Genomic DNA, 18,196 nt, shown 5'->3' on the forward strand with positions numbered 1-18,196 from the left:
TAATGAGTTGGAAAATCAAGAACAGTGAAAAAACTTTCAGCCTCCACCGGGATTCGAGCCTCCCCTATATATATATATATATATATATATATATATATATATATATATATATATATATATATATATATATATATATATATATATATATATATATATATATATATATATATATATATATATATATATATATATATATATATATATATATATACATATATATATATATATATATACATATATATATAAATAAATATAGTGGTTTACGGCGTATGGCACTTAAAGAAGGTGAGATTAAACATGCTTCCGGTAAGCCAACCGACGGTACTGGGGCCTTGAAACAATAGGTCCTTTTGGCCCACTGGACAAAACTTTGGCCCATCTCGACAAGAGGATATTGGCGCCTTCGGCACCTTAAACCTGTAGCACATTCTACGCCTCACAACCACGACGAGCCAATTTCCAGACGGATAGGACCATCTTCCTTTACTAAGCATATTCTAGCCTATACTGATAGCATGACTAAGGGTGTTTATGCCTAGTCAGACTCTTTCCCCCTCTCCGCATTTCTTATTATACAGTTCGTTTTTCTTCTAACAAACTGAAACAACACGGAAGAGCAAAGAAACGGAATTGCTCAATATATTGTTCATTAATGTTATTAGTCACCTATAACTCTCAACAAGAATGGTTCTCCTTGTTATCACAGTGCTTCGAATCATGGATGTGTTAATACCGTGGTTCGACCACGCATTCTGTCAGTTTATATGTGTACCTTTCCTATATCTAACTGTTGATCAAGGGCACATGGTTTGTGGAGGTAGTACACAAGAACTAACGCGATATCGCCGCCTCATGCTATTGGATGTTTTGTACGAATTAATTGCAAATATATGTATGCTATGCACAGACATTACATGAACAATTTGATGTCGCGTTGTTTCGAAGAAGTTTATCAAGTCTCAATTCCCCTTTGTCCGTTTAGGTTACCCGGACAACCCCCCCCCCCCCCGGACGAATTTCCCCTCGGACGAATACCCCTCGGACGAATCCCCCTCGGACAATTCCCACCCGAACAATTCCCAATCCTGACAATTGCCCCCCCCCCCCGGACAATCCCCATCCGGACAATTGCGAAAAACTTGCCAATTGCCCACCGGAGAATTCCCACTCCGGACAATTCCCAACCATGACAATTGCCGCCGGACAATTGCCCTGGACAATACCCCTCCTCGGAAATGTCGACGATTGATTGACAGCCGATGTAGGCGGGTTTAAACTATTAGTCCAGTAAGAATGGGGGCTTACCAAGAACTAACTGCAAGAGGAGATTTCTTTTTCACATTTTGTTGATGCTTCCCCACTGAAGCATTTAAAGATATTGTTCGAAGCCCCGCCCACTCATGAATATTAATGAGATTGGCACCACAAACAATAGGGACCATATACTTACTATAGGTAATCCACCACCTAAGTATGGGAATAATGAAAACTTGCGTCATTGACTTTTCAACGAAATTACATTTGGCCCGCCCCTAATGAATATTAATGAGATACGATAAGGTATTTACCTACGCATGTACCCCACCTCTTAGCAATGCCACGAAACAAGTAAGAACAAAATCGGCCATTCGGTTACCGAGATACGGAGTCCGTCCATTTATGAATATTAATGAGATTGGCACCAAAAATGATAGGGACAATTTACTCACCATGGGTAACCTACCCCACCAAGTATGATACCGATCGGATCTTGCATCATTCAGTTATCGTGATTACAAGCCGGCGTCACAGAAATTCACACTCACATGCGCGACTGCATAGATTCCTATTGCCTCTGGCAAGGAATAAAACAGAGTCAAAGAAAAGTCTACCCGGAAACAAATGCAGCTATAGTGCGCGGATAGTGCGCAGAAAATGTTAAGGTTATCTAGCTAACATGCATGTGGAAGGAGTAAATAATTCTCACAGCATCAATGAAGCTAGGACGCGCGAAGCGCGCCAAATCTATTTTGTCACAAATTTACTAAATTGACGCCCAAAATATTATCATTGTGTCAGTGTAGCTAATAGTATACACAATGCACGCGAAACAAAAAAGTGTTTTTGGTACTTTGTCTCCTAAAATACAGTCCTTTACAACAGTGCTTTACAATTCAGCGGTGTTTGTATGTTTTACTACATTGCAAAATTATTACATTGTCAGAGTGACAGGACGAAAGTTGTAATTCAGATATATTTGTAAGTAGACCAAAGTAAACCAATATCTCACAACTATATGTTGAAAAATTAAGCGAAAGTCACTCTCTACAGGGCAGACATGGTTTACACACAGAAAACGGAAATAAATAAATATATCAGTAATGCACGAGAATCTCGCACAAAGATAAGAGTTGTTCGTATCTTTAACTTCGCGATTAATTTTTTCTCAGGTGAGTTGGGCCTGTTGGTTATGCTGATATAAAATAACATAGTACGCACACACACTTTTATTGGTAACTAGCGTTATAAAATCGTCCCAATTGGTTGCTCCCGAATTGACAATTATCTGTGGGCCAATTGTGTGGGGAAAATAATCCTGGGGGGGGGGTTCCAGGGGGAATTGTCCTGGAGGGTAATTGTCCGGGGGGTAATAGTCCAGTGGGGAGTCGACGGGGTGGGAGTTGTCCAGGGGGAGTTTTCTGAAAAATTTGAAAAAATTCGGTCAAAATTGACCTTTAATCAGTCATAATTACCACGTTTTCGTTGCCACGTTGAGAAATTGTATCTCGCGATCCTTATACTCCACCATACAAAACTTCGTATGATTTTGAATACTCTAAAAGTCTAAATAAATGCCTAATAGATCTACCGTACAACGTTCGCCAGCTTCAATTCGGTTTATATATGTACTAATTTTGCTATTGGGTGGGTTGACCCTGTTCACTAGCTTCAGGTAAGTTTATATTAGGGGCGTAGCCAGGGGGGGGGGGGGGCAGTGGGAGCAACTGCTCCTCCCTTTCAGTGTCGAAAAAATGTTAAAAACTGTTGGGTGTTTTTTGCATGGTATTTTGTCAGTGCTCTTTTGATCTTGATACTCGTCAGCTCCGTTAACTCGATTATAATCGTATTAACATTCAGACCTACTGATTCAGGAACTTGGTTAGGCAGATGCAGTTAGCTAAATTTAGCCTATAGCCTATTACCAGCCTACAGTTGGCTACTGCGTAATAAAATGCATATAGCCTACCTAACCGCACTTGATGGAGAGTCACGAATCGTATGCACAACGACGACGAAAACGTGCGTTCTCATCCGTTATGATGCGTCATAAGTTGTTGCACGAACAGCATGTTATGACGCTAAGCTAAAATCGTACGTGATACGCGCTTCCTATAAATAATTATTACACTGCTAAATATGAAAGTTAAAATTGTCCATCAGTTAAGTTCGTCAAATGAATTAAAGTCCAGACATTGGACAATAAACAAGAACCATCCTACTGGAAACATTGTAAAAGAGCACTATGTTTGTCTTTCTGATAATATGTAAAAGAACATGTAAGAGAATAATTCAAACCGGAAGCAAAATCGCTGATAATATGATATCATATGATAATGATGAAACGGCAAAACATTGCACCAGAACGCATCTAAGAACCTTCAATTGTTCAAAAATGTCTCAAAGGGGGCCCTCCGTATCCGCGTTGACGAGTACCAGCGGGGGGGGGGGGGGCGGGTAAAAGGCAGAAGTCGGAATTTTCTGGCTTCAAAACCCACCCAGTTGGAATTTCAGCCACTACACCCCACCCCCTCCCCCCTCACAATCGTCAGGCCTTAGCTACGTCCCTGGACACGAGATTAATAAAGTGCGCCGGGATATTCATAATGGTAAGAGAATGTTAGTTTGTTTACCGCTCACAATTAATTAGTGTAAATAAAATATAGCCAATATAAAGCTAAATCATCTTTCTTTCTTATTTGTCTTCTTTTCCTTGGCGGCGGAACTTTTGTATTCGTTCAGTCTGTTGCATGATGCTTTCATCCAAACTGTTATAAAAGGCTTTTCTCTTTTTGTTTTGTTTTTCAGTGGTCGGACTAAGCGCATGAAGGCTAGATAAGGCAGGGTAAGTATACCTTGATTCAGATAATCACGAATGTCGTACCAGCTTGTGCGTTCATCAGCTATTTATCAAGTATGCAGGAATTTAAATGCTATATTGTTATTTAAATTAAGACTGGTGTATCCGATCTATCGATGCACTGTATTGGCCTACACGTGCAGGCCTGTCTGTGTACACTGTACATGGGCTTTCAGTATACAGCCTTTATAAGCAGACATTAACTCAACCACTATCTTCGATGGGACTGGGGTTGAGAGTGAAACGAGACTGGGATTGTTTTTTGTTTTGTTGACCTTTGGTCCGTGTCCGTTTTCTTTGCACGTAAAAAGCACAAGTTGTTTGTTGTCACACAGGCTCGTTTTTGGGTGACTTTTCTTAAAGTAGTAACTTCAATTGCACACTTCGGAATAGCTGATCTTCTCCACAGTTTTGGTACTGAGTTATCTTTATCAGAGGCGTATCCAGGATTTTCTAACCCGGGGGGCGCGAACTATCTAAGCGGAGCACCACCATCGGTTGGCGCGCAGCGTACAAGAAAATTTCGGGTTTTGATACCCCCCAGATAACCGGAAATGGCACTTCTCGGGCTTGAAATGACCTACCAAATGTACAATTTTGCCTGAGAACCAAGAATTTCCCAATAGTGTTTTTTTCATTCATAACCTTTTTGAAGATTGTCACAAGTCACACATCCTGTTCGACCTCATTGCATCTCCTGTGGATCATTGCTTTTTGTAGGTGATTTTATACTTCGCGGCCCACAATAGCCGTAAGCACCATTTTTCAAGGTTTTAAGCCCATTATTTGTTCAGAATTTGAAAATTCACAATTCTCGTGAATAAATTCACTTTTAAAAAAACCCATAATGTTGCACAAATATTCATCTATGGACACCAATAGAAAAACCTCCTTCAACCCTAATGGACCGGTCAAAATTGCACGAGTAGAGGGAAGTATGATGATGAATGGTGGTCAGGGAATTTTCGAAAATTCAGACACAGTTAATTTATTGGTGTACAAATATTAAACCTCTTATATCGGCTACTATAAAACTTCGTTGAAGGAAATTAAAATATACCAGATATTTCCAGAACCGAACACTACGCACATCTACAGTTTTGAGGCTGTCCATCCCGGAACACCATTTTCATGCTCACTGATATGATGTGATATTTGCAGTTTGCTTTAAAAATTCGAATAATTGAAATGAGACTGTAATAAATAACTATTATCTGTTTATTGTGCAATGCTCCATCAGTGGCGTAACGATGAGCCTGGGGGGGGGGGGGGCTCCTGGCCCAAAGGGGCCCCCTATCAGGAGGCCTAGCAACTACTGAATACTATCTAAGCGGAGCGCCACCATCGGTTGGCGCGGTGCGTACGCCGATATTTTGCCAAAAAATACTCCTAGATCGTCGGAAAAGACACTTCCCGTCCAAGTTGCATTTACACACTGGTTATTTTGAGATCTCATGTCTTAGGATTCTGACTTTCAATAATTTCAGTAATGCATTATGGGTCAGTATGCAATGAACATAACTAGAGAACTGTTGGTTGGGGGAAATTATTGAAATGTCAAATGCTTAACTTTGTTTTAATTTTCCAGGGGTGGGCAAGTTCCCCCCCCCCCCCTACTGTATGGAGTATAATGAAGACTACTGTACAAATACAGTTATCAAACCTAAGCATAGGGCCCATAGGAGCCCATAGGAGTTGCGCCCACATTCTTTTCATTTCGAAAGACGCACAGTTTCAAGTTCATTACACACTGAAGGCTTCGATTTTCTATCTGCCCTCAGTTTAGGGAAGATCTTGGGTTTTTTAATCGCTAGATATCGTTAGATATTGCTAGATGTCTATACAGTACAGTGCCCTTTGGATTTTTCGGGGCCTGATCTTTGGAAATTGCAAAGTCGGGAGACGTCACACTCCATGTTGGTCAGTGCACGACCTCTAGACGTCACTACGGAAGCATAGAAGGGACATTGCATTGACGAGTTACCAACTCGACAAAACGACAATTATGTGCAAATTGACGAGTTGACGAGATGGTAACGTGACAAAATTCAGAAAATTGACGTTTTGACGAGATAACGGATCTCGTCAATGCATCAATTTTCCGCAAATTGGCGAAATGCACACTTACTACCATCTCGACAAAACGACAAAATTCAGAAAATTGACGTTTTGACGAGATAACGGATCTCATCAATGTATCAATTTTCTGCAAATTGACGAGTTGCACAGCTACTACCATTTCGACAAGATGACAAAATTCAGAAAATTGACGTTTTGACGAGATAACGGATTCGTCAATGCATCATTTTTTTTCAATTTTGTCATCTTGTCGAGATGGTATACGTAGTAAGTGTGCAACTCGTCAATTTGCAGAAAATTGATGCATTGACGAGATCCGTTATCTCGTCAAAACGTCAATTTTCTGAATTTTGTCACGCTACCATCTCGACAACTCGTCAATTTGCAGATAATTGTCGTTTTGTCAAGTTGGTAACTCGACAATGCAATGTCCCTTCTACGCTTCCGTACGTCACTAATACACAACCCAATCACTTGTTATCGATAAAGTGGTGTGTAGCCGGATTTTGTCAAGAGGTCTTGGTACTACGGGGGAATGTCATTAAGTTTCGTAAGTCATCGGGAAGCGATTAGAGGGGTGGTGCGTAGGGTTGTGGGCGCGCGTTTTCATGCAGATGGGAACAATCTCAAGAAGTGATGGGTGCGTCTTTTTCTCCTTTTTTTCTCTTTCTTCTTTCTTCTTTTTCTTTTCCCTTCCCTCCTCTCCTTCCTCCTCTTTACCCCCTCTTTTTCCCCTTTTTCCTTCTCTTTTTTTTTCTCTCCTCTTTTCCTTTCCCGGGGGGCGCGCGCCCCTAACGCCCCCTGGATACGGGCCTGTTTATGTTAGTAGGCCTACCAGTGGCGGCGAAACCAAAAATATAGGTGTAATAATTTTAGTAATTGCTGGGGCACCCTCGGCCCGTTCCCTGGCTATAGACCACATTGTCACCCCAACCGCGTCTTCACGCCCCGTGAAAAGTGGAACGGCAGTGAGTGTGAGTACCGGTAAGCGTAACACAACTTCGTCTTAGGCCAATGACTTGCCTCATTTCAGCCAGTTCTCCAACATCCCCTTACTTAGTGGCGGAGCGTCCATATATACAGTCAGGGGCGGATGCCCCCCCCCCTGACCGACTCAAATGGACTGCTGGCGTCCTTTTCAGCTTTTCACTACTTTTTTTCTTATTCGCGATTATTGACTATTTTATTGCGCTCTCATATACCTATTGACATTTGTCATATTCTGTTGGTGTAATTTTCCGACAAAATGGCGACGACACCTATTTATTCTCCGTTTATCTGCAAATTAGCAAGGCCCGGAAAGGGTCATTTCCTGCAATCTGGGGAGTATCTGGGGCGCCAACCTGTGGTGGCGTTCCGCTTAGATATTGTCGAAAGCGCCCCTACAGACTATTCTTGCCCCCCTTTCCAATACCCCTAGCTCCGCCACTGCCCTTACTACACTCAAAAACGTCTTTGCGAGTACACTACGAGTAATAGCTACTCTCTTAAAACACCATCGAATATACAAATTACAATGTTTTTACAGCCTTTTACGTGCAATTTGCGAAATTGCAGGCTTGAGATCAATATTTTAGGGTTAGGTATTCGCAGCATAAAACACTCGGGAAGTGCCGTTTCCGGCCATCTGGGCGTTTGAATAAAACCCAACATTTTCTTCTATGCTCCGCGCCAACCGATGGTGGCGCTCCGCTTAGATAGTCTCCACACATTAGCCCCCCCTCCCCAATAATTGTCAGTTCCGCCGCGCCTGAGGCCACCAATAATATTTACGGACAAATGATCCTTATCGCGGTTTCAGTTACTGCAATGTTATATATCTTATCATTGACAGCCATTGACAGTCTTTAAGCCATTTAATCTATCGATAAAAAAAGGTGTACTTAAAACTCGGACTTATCTAAACAATTTTTTAAGTATCTAATTACAAATGGGAAATTAAACAAATGTTATCGATACAAAACTTGCTTAATTACTTAATTCCATTTTCATTACAAATCTCCATAACTTATCTCGCGGATACGTGGATCAACTTTAACCAGCGATTAAAAGAAATCTGACATTTCATTCTCCTTTTTAAGAGAGAACAATATTTAGCGCATGCTTCTACGTTCTCTCCACGTTCTTCATTTGAAGACTACGAAAGTATCCATTCTTTCTTTTGCCTCGTAGCTAATGGCGAAAAGAACAAATTTACGATTTTGCTGTACACCACTTTTAAGTTTTGTTTTTACAGCAAGCGCACGTTTGTAAAGAATTTTGGGGGAGAACACTACTATGTAGCTGAAGGCGCTACTATGACATGACACTTGCATTTAAAGTTCAGTAATAACTTTTGTTTTGAAATATCTAATTAAGCGAAACAGTACATGATTTTGCTTTCATGAAAGTATGTCGCTTGAGTATACAAGCGTTTCACCCAATTATTCACACCGTGCCTCGTTAGGAAATATCTCAAAGAAATGTTCTAGACATCAGCTCGTTTGGTTTTACTTTTCCAACCACATACATTACCTTGACATTCCACCACACCTTATCTTCCCTTCCCGAAAAAAAAGTATGACTTAGATATAACTTATGCAATTGTGCAAAATAATTGCGAACGGAAGACCACAAAAGAGATAAAATAGCCACTGTTTTTATATGTAAAAACGCACTATACCGTACGGCAATTCCATACCTGAAAATAAAACCGCGTCAAGTTCAATTTGCTATGTGCACTTTTTCGGTGATGTCAGTATACAGTACGGTAAGTTATCGAATTATCACAATATTGTTTTACGCTTGTCACAAGTTGTTTGTATTTATGTTAAAATGTAGGCATATGAAAGCTCTATTGTTAGTGTTGTATAGGCCAAATGTATTCATAGATACATCTATTATGTAAGTGTTTTAGGCCACATATATTCATAGATACATATGTTATGTTAGTGTTGGAGGCCACAGATGTTCATAGATGCATCTATTATGTTAGTGTTATAGGCCACATGTACTCATAGATACAGCTGTTATATTAGTATTGTAGGACACAGATATCCATAGATACATCTATTATGTTAGTGTTTTAGGCCACATATATTCCTAGATACATATGTTATGTTAGTGTTGAGGGCAACAGATATTCATAAATGCATCTATTATGTTAGTGTTGTAGGCCACATGTATTCATAGATACAGCTGTTATATTAGTGCTGTAGGCCACAGATATCCATAGTTACAGCTGTTATGTTAGTGTTGGGAGGCCACAGATATTCATAGATACAGCTGTTATGTTAATGTTGTAGGACACAGATATCCATAGATACATCTATTATAATAGTGTTTTAGGCCACAGATATTCATAGATACAGCTGATATGTTAGTGTTGGAGGCCACAGATATTCATAGATGCATATACTATGTTAGTGTTGTAGGCCACATGTATTCATAGATACAGCTGTTATATTAGTGTTGTAGGCCACATATATTCATAGATACAGCTGTTATGTTAGTGTTGTAGGACACAGATATCCATAGATACATCTATTATGTTAGTGTTGGAGGCCACATATATTCATAGATACATATGTTATATTAGTGTTGTAGGCCACATATATTGATAGATACAGCTGTTATGTTAATGTTGTAGGACACAGATATCCATAGATGCATCTGTTACGTAAGTGTTGGAGGCCAAATATATTCATAGATACATATATTATGTAAGTGTTGGGAGGCCACAGATATTCACAAATACAACTGTTATGTTAATGTTGTAGGCCACATATATTCATATATACAACTGTTATGTTAATGTTGTAGGCCACCTATATTCATAGATAGGGGCCTACATTTATTATATGTTAGTCTTGTAGGCCACATATATTAAAAGGTACAGCTGTTTTGTTTGTGTTGTAGGCCACATATATTCATAGACACATATGTTATAGTAGTGTTGGAGGCCACATATATATTCATGATACATCTATTATGTTAGTGTTGCAGGCCACATATATTCATAGATATTGCCGTTTTGTTAGTGTTGTAGGCCACAGATATTCATAGATACAGCTGTTATGTTAGTGTTGCAGGCCACATATATTCATATATACAGCTGTTTTGTTTATGGTGTATTTTAATCCTATTCGTAAGTATTATAAGCCACAGATATCCATAGATGCATCTGTTACGTAAGTGTTGGAGGCCAAATATATTCATAGATACATATATTATGTAAGTGTTGGGAGGCCACAGATATTCACAAATACAACTGTTATGTTAATGTTGTAGGCCACATATATTCATATATACAACTGTTATGTTAATGTTGTAGGCCACCTATATTCATAGATAGGGGCCTACATTTATTATATGTTAGTCTTGTAGGCCACATATATTAAAAGGTACAGCTGTTTTGTTTGTGTTGTAGGCCACATATATTCATAGACACATATGTTATAGTAGTGTTGGAGGCCACATATATATTCATGATACATCTATTATGTTAGTGTTGCAGGCCACATATATTCATAGATATTGCCGTTTTGTTAGTGTTGTAGGCCACAGATATTCATAGATACAGCTGTTATGTTAGTGTTGCAGGCCACATATATTCATATATACAGCTGTTTTGTTTATGGTGTATTTTAATCCTATTCGTAAGTATTATAAGCCACAGATATCCATAGTTTAATCTTATTCGTAAGTATTCTAAGCCACAGATATTCATATTTCAGTCCTATTCCTAAGTATTATAAGCCACATATATTCATAGTTTTATCCTATTCGTTAGTATTCTAAGCCACAGATATTCATAGTTTAATCCTATTCGTAAATATTATAAGCCGCAGGTATTCATAGATTAATCATATTAATAAGTATTCTAAGCCACAGATATCTATAGATCAATCCTATTCGTTAGTATTCTAAGCCACAGATATTCATAGTTTAATCCTATGTCGATTTAAATCGGTATCAGTCGATTCCCCACTATTTGAGACTGATTGCCTACCATAAGGTGCAAGGAAAAAAGATCATTTTACACTAGAGAAGTTGTACACTGCTATACAATAGGCCACAGGCGTTACTTAGTTCTCTTTAGCAGAACCAACGACATGAAACGACGCACACTTACATGTGCATTGTAGGAATGTATATATTTTAACGTGACTGTAAAAGTTTTCGCATTCTTTTACATTTAAAACTAGAATATGGAATATTGAATCTATCAGGTGCTTTTTCACGGTGATGTTCCCTTTACTTGTGTTTCTGCTCTCGTGGAGTTGTGACTTTCTGAAACCCTTACTTTGTGGCAGCGAGACTGAGAAACACCCAAAGCTTTTTGTTTAATGGATTCGATTAAAATTGCATATTCTGACTGGAAACTAACTGCAAACACGATTAATTGCAACAACAAATGAAGATATACCAGAGATGTTGACATATTTCACAAGGCAGGCCTTTCAATTGCGGCAACACCTTCATATCGTACGGCACAGTATGTATACTGGTCTATAATAGAAACTAATCTTACGAAATATGACCAGTTAAGTTAAGTTAAGCATCTGAACTTGTTTTTGTCTTAAAGAATATTCTGTTGGCTTAAGTTGATTGCTGAACAAATTGCTGAATATAAATCTTACCGTGAAACCACATCCTCATAGCTTTTTGTATTGTGAATATTCAATGTTTAAAATTTAGTGATATTTCCAAACATCCAAATGAATCATGTTTCAAGGACAAATAAACAAGAAGATTATAGTAGTCTTAGTAAAGCTTCCAAAGAGCATTTTCCAAGATGATATCAGAGACCCCCTACCGTGATCCAACTTCCTGTAGTAGTTGAGGGTTTATCCAGTCAAAAACGTTCATGGTATGATATTGAGATGGGGTTTTTAACTATTAGTGTGGAATAATTTATATGTTTACAATTGTCTGTCACCAGAATACCCTATTAAACATGTTTTCATTCAGTGAAACTGCACAAGCAGAACTTTGAATGAATCAATCATCCAGCTCCATCTTCAAACAAATTCACCTGGCGTGTTCGCTAGCTTACTATGATCCTTTAAGATTGAAAGAAATATCTTTGGATATCAAGGTGACCAATAATGAATACAAGAAATATTCTGTAGCTAACCAACTTACTAATGTGAGCTGCTTTGACTCAGATGGTAATGGTTAGAGATCCAGAAGTTCTTTCTGTCTTAATTTTTTTATGTCCTCCTTCTCACTCAGTTGGCGTGATTCCTCCTGCCCTTGCCTCTCACGCTCCAGGACATCTTCTTCCGTTGCTGACGACTGTTTAATGATAAAATGGAATATTTATATGATTACTATCTGAAAGATGATTACATTTTACATGTATTTTACATGATGTGGATTTTGTAACACATTAGACTAACAAACCGCAAACAGTTGATTTACCTACCAGTCAATGGGTTATTCCAGTAGACTAATGAAGCATCTTCCTTTTGGCATTAAGCTTACACTCACCCTCATTTATAACGTATAATAATGGTAGCTTCAAACTTAACAGTATCTGCCCCCCTCAACCCACCCCAATCTAACCCCACCCATGTGCCTCATAAAACCACCCTAACTTACAATTATTTGCCCTTTGACACTGTCTCTAACACTTTACACCAGTAATGTTTTGTACTGTTCATTCCACTGTATTATTATGAAAAATTAACATCTCCAGTCTGCTTACTGGAATGTAGACTTTCTCCAGATAAACTTCCAGCCAAATAACGTAAATTTCATGACAAAAAATATATTCAAAGGGTTTCTTACATTTAATCGCCATTTCATTGTAGTATATTGTGATGCATTCTGGAAGTACATACAATCAACTCAGCGTTTCAGAATACAGTCATTTGTAACAGATATGCTACGGGTCCATGAGTTCACACAAACTTTAAAATCCCAAACGTCTGGAATAAAAAGTTGCCACGTTTGCTCAGAACATTGGTATTACTGTCTGCTGGCTTCTGCCCGGAGAACTATGCTGTTAAAAGCTTTAATACCTAACACATAAAATTTAATTTCATATTCATTCAGCAATTTCCATGACCACAGTCTGTCATGTCATTAAGATTTGGAAGACATAATTTAATACATGATTTTTACAAACACTTGGACAGCTTGGACCCTATCAGTATGGTCACCAACGATGGATATGAGTATTGAAATAATACTACTTTGGAGAGGGGGAATGCAGAAGGTGGGGGATTGAAATTACTTTATGTTGAACACACATTTATGGACTGACATGTGAATGGTTAAGCCAAATAGCTACATTGTAATGAAACTATGCCTTGGAACAAACTTGATGTAAGGCAAATTGCTATTACACAACAATGCAGGACACGAAACCCAACCATGCAAAGAATATAGCGGCCCCAGCACTGACATCACGGACTTGTTCCAAGTCAAAGGCAGACAGGATGCCTTTCACTTCGGTAGCTGTCTCAGGACATATTTTATTTGGGTCATTTTCCATGACTTGTCTTTTCAAGCCTTCCTTTCCAGTCTTACCTATCAGTGCTTGCATTTTCTCCCAATCCTGTAAAATACCAGAATAAAATGGTTTTATGTCTATAAATGAGGCTAATGTAATAACGATCAATTCTTGTTCATTTAGTCTTGCGTTTACCAATATGGAGAGTCGTCATCCAATCACATACAATCAACAATACAACAAGTAGCTTTGCAAAAGGTTGCCTTCATGGTAAGTAGCTATCTTTGCCACAGTCTTTCAGACACTAACTGTTGTAAAGAAGTCACCATCGTTACCCCACTTGATACCCGTACCAGATTGCCTGGTTTCTAATGAACTATCATCGTATTTCACCACTATGTATGTTGCTGTAAAAAAGGTTTGACATTCAATTCAATTAAACATGATAGATGAATAAAAAAGAAAAAATGCACAACGTTTGCAAAAAAGTCAAATAAGTAATACTAAAGGATCAAACAAGTTTAGGAACTGTGAAATGGAAACCAATGTTTTTGAACATTTTAATTTTGGTTTCCTTCTCATTTCTCTTGCTTCCTGATTCGAGGTCAATCATATTTACAAAGCATTCCTATCAACATAAAGCATTATTTCAAAGTATCATGGAAATAAAAATATGTCGCATTGAACCGTTTCAGAATGTTTTCAACTTTATTCAGGTCACAATCCGTGTTGGCTAATTTTAAACAAAGCATGGAAAACAGTTATTAATAAAAGAAAAAGGTAGAAAATGATCTCACTTTACTTTCTTTCCTGTCCCAAACATTTTATTAGTATTTCCTCTACTACTGTCTTGCAAAGTATATGAGTATGGTATTAAGATAACTTCTATCATCACGAAAATTGTAATTATTCTTACAGTCTTCAGAGTGAAATATGTCACCATGTGGCAACCTACAATAGCTATAGAGCACTCCGGTTAGACTTCAGCAACCCTTGGTTCTATTTTATTTCTTTGAAAATATTTTCTGAGGATATCTTCTTATTTAAGGATACTTTTCTCAATTAAGACGGGTTCCCATCTTCTGCTTCTTCTATTTTTTGACATATTGTTGGCGACCAAAATAAAAAATATGATATTCAAAAACTTATAAAAGCTAATTAATGTGTCTTCTTTGATCACATTTGGTTTTATTAAATGGGAACAAATTACCAATCTTCTGCTTTCTCGGCTTGTTTTATTGCCTCTTGAACTTTCCCTACTTCCTCTTCTTTCGCCAGCTCTGCTGCCCTCTATTAGCCAAAACTTAATATTAAATGTTTAATAATGACGTAATTTAAATAAAATGACGAGATAAACTTTTAATTTTAGCAAACTTTGTTAACTTTGTAAAATTGACAATGATTGCATCAAGTCTTGCATTTCTCATTTTCTTCTGACGGGTACTTTACAAAACAACTAGATAATTCTTGAGATTTATTGTCAAACTTATTTACTGAAGTTATTTTGTTCGAAATTTCGGTCAACTCTGCAATTTCTCAACGGTTGAATTTTTGTCGCATGAAATAATTGGTTTAATATGTCAAATTTTACCCCCAAAAATGGGAAATATGTTTCTTTTACGTGTCGAAATTCGGCTATACACTATTCAAACGGGAGGTCTAAAAGAATTCATATTTCAGAGTAAAGTGTAAATTACAGACAAATCAGCACTTTTATAGTTTCTGTTCCGCGCCCGAAAAAGGACAGCTCACATGGGTAATCCTGTTTTCTTTTCTTTCAACTATAGTCACTCCAGAAATAAGGAGGAATACTTTCAAAATTTGGTTCATGCTTCTTTTTTTAACATTCCTACTGAATGCGCTCAAATCTTAATGTAGGGCATGACAAAAAAAAAATCGACTTTTATCGAAACGTTCCAATTCTTATTACCACCGTATCCCAAAAGTTCAACCAGTTTACGTATTTGTTTCTGTAAGATGTACAAAGACAGAGCTAGACGATCTAGAACTGCCATGGATTGCACCTTCAAAGTTTAAAAGACTAAGAATTGTATTTATTTATTTATTTTAATTTTATGTGCATATACCAGGCATTGACGAAAAAAAATTCAATTCATTTATGATTGTACTATTTTAGACCTACTCACGGAATGTGTGTGAATTGCATAACTACGAAGGAGTTTGAGTTGACGCTTGTATTGATATGATTTTGCATAACAAATACAGCCTGTACTATGATAGGCAATACAAATTTAAGGGACAAAATTGTTCTGACGTCCGTACACGGACGGGCTTAAGGTGTGGAGCCTACGGTAAGTAGTGTCAGAGATCTTAGAAGCAATATGATACTATCATTACCATTATTTGAACTACATTAAGGTGTTTTATAAAATGCTAACTATTGCAAGAAACTTTGGGGACAGGGCAAGTACTTCTTCCGTGGTCCCAATGGCTATGGCCTTGTTTATATTAACGATATCAAACATTTACAAATACATAGTAATACTGGTAGGTAGGTTTTAACATTTATCTGATTTCTCAGTGATCTTTTATTAAAGACTACAATCCAGTGCCGTAAGACTCACGCAACTTTGACTAGAAGTATCGATTAATGACTCAAAGTTAACTTGTTGAGGTAAATATCTTTCTATGCTAAGGAGACTATATCTAAAGAGGGAAACCTGAGTAGCAGATTACACCGTGCTGTAAAATTAGCTAGCCTATCCAATATCATATATCATAGCTATTTATTCTTTTGTCAAATTTCTTTGCCATCCCAGTTTTCACACCGCAAATCATGGGGGAGAGTGTACATTCCATCTATACCCCTGGCTACGCCACTGTCACCGAAATAATACTTTGGTGTAGGCATGCTGGTACTCATTTAATTATTCATGCTAGAACATCACGGGCAGTTGTCATCTGTTGGCCAATACTGTTTGGAACCAACCCTCAGGACTCTCCTGAGAACTGCTGGCCAGGGATGAATTAACTGCTTGAACCACCAATAGCTACGCCTTTCAATATATAAGAGGTTTATGTCAAAGCAAAGTATGATATGAATGTACCATATGTACCAAACGTATAAAGAAGATATGGATGTAAATCCTATAGTTCATTTAAAAGTCCTCGTCAAATCAAACAGCTGACATTGTTATTCAATGAGATGTGAGAATACTCGATCCCGCAAACAGGATGTGACGTAGGCACAATAAAACAAGGAAGTATTTTTCATACAGTATACCGCTTTACAACTATTCGAAACGGTCTTAATTAGATATTTGTACACAATTATATATATATATATATATATAAATATATATATATATATATATATACATATATATATATATACATATAGATATAGATATATGAGAATGTATACAAATATATATTTAACACCGTTTCGAATTGTTTTGCAGCGGTATACTGTATGAACAATACTTCCTTGTTGGGAGCAGGTGGTGGGCTTGGTGCACAATTAGGGCTATTTTGAATACCACATCTTTTAGAGATGTGTCCAACATGATGAAAAAAAATGGAAAACGAAAACCCTATAGTGTGTTATTGGTGGTAATGTGTAGATGCACTATATATTAGTTCATACATTTGTATGGTGTAAAGAGTCCATATAATGTTTATATTGTACACCGTAATGTATACATAGTGTATGGTATATGCTTGTTCATACGGTGTGTGTAGAGTATACATAATTCATACAATGTGTATACTTTAGACTAGTTCCTACAGTGCGTGAAGTGTAGACTATAGTTCACATTGTGTATAATTCGTGCAGTATGTATAGTATATACTATATCATACCTTGAATATAGTGAAGACTTTTACATACAGTGTGTAGTGTAGTGTGGACTAGGTTATACCTTCCATGTAGTGTAGACTAGTCAATAGAGTGTAAACTGTAAACTATAGTTCACATCGGGTATAGTTTATATAGTTTGTATAGTATAGATCAGATCATACCTTGAATATAGAGTAAACCAGTTCATACAGTGTTCTTATTGTAGACTAGATCATAAATTGTATAGTGTAGACTAGTTAATGTAGTGTTTAACTTATATACTACATCACACAGTGCGTAAAGTGTACACTATTTGAAACAGTTTGAAAATTGTAGATTTTTCCTTGCATGATTGATAGTGTATAACTCATACATTACATTTCACTGTTTACACGATATAGTGTACCAGTTCATGCATGTTATAAAGTGCTGACTAGTCCAAGTAGTTCAATAACACTTCCATTCATCCAGTCGACACTTCTTGATTTTTTTCCTGCCCAAAAAAAAAAAGCGTTGTAACGTAGCTAACGTAGCTAACTGAATATCGAAATGACATCTTAACCACAATCAGCAAAATCAGCATTCTGACTCTTTTTATCGACTAGGTAGCCTGAACGTTGTTTAACACACCACTACAAAACCCTTGAACATGAGCCATGCTAAATATATCATGCATTAAAAGCGACCAAAAAGCTAGAATATATTAACAGTTATTGAATTTGCAATACCATTGCTGTCCTTGGAACTAGAGACACGATAT

General features: G+C 37.5%; 1 protein-coding gene across 1 annotated transcript in view; it reads left to right on the plus strand.

Annotated features, from left to right (window-relative positions):
* Positions 1–18,196, plus strand: part of LOC139973187 (uncharacterized) — a 207,771-nt gene that overhangs the window by 156,418 nt on the left and 33,157 nt on the right. The gene's annotated exons all lie outside the window — the stretch shown is intronic.

This window comes from Apostichopus japonicus, chromosome 9 (genome assembly GCF_037975245.1).
Source record: "Apostichopus japonicus isolate 1M-3 chromosome 9, ASM3797524v1, whole genome shotgun sequence".
NCBI classification, from domain to species: Eukaryota; Metazoa; Echinodermata; class Holothuroidea; order Aspidochirotida; family Stichopodidae; genus Apostichopus; species Apostichopus japonicus.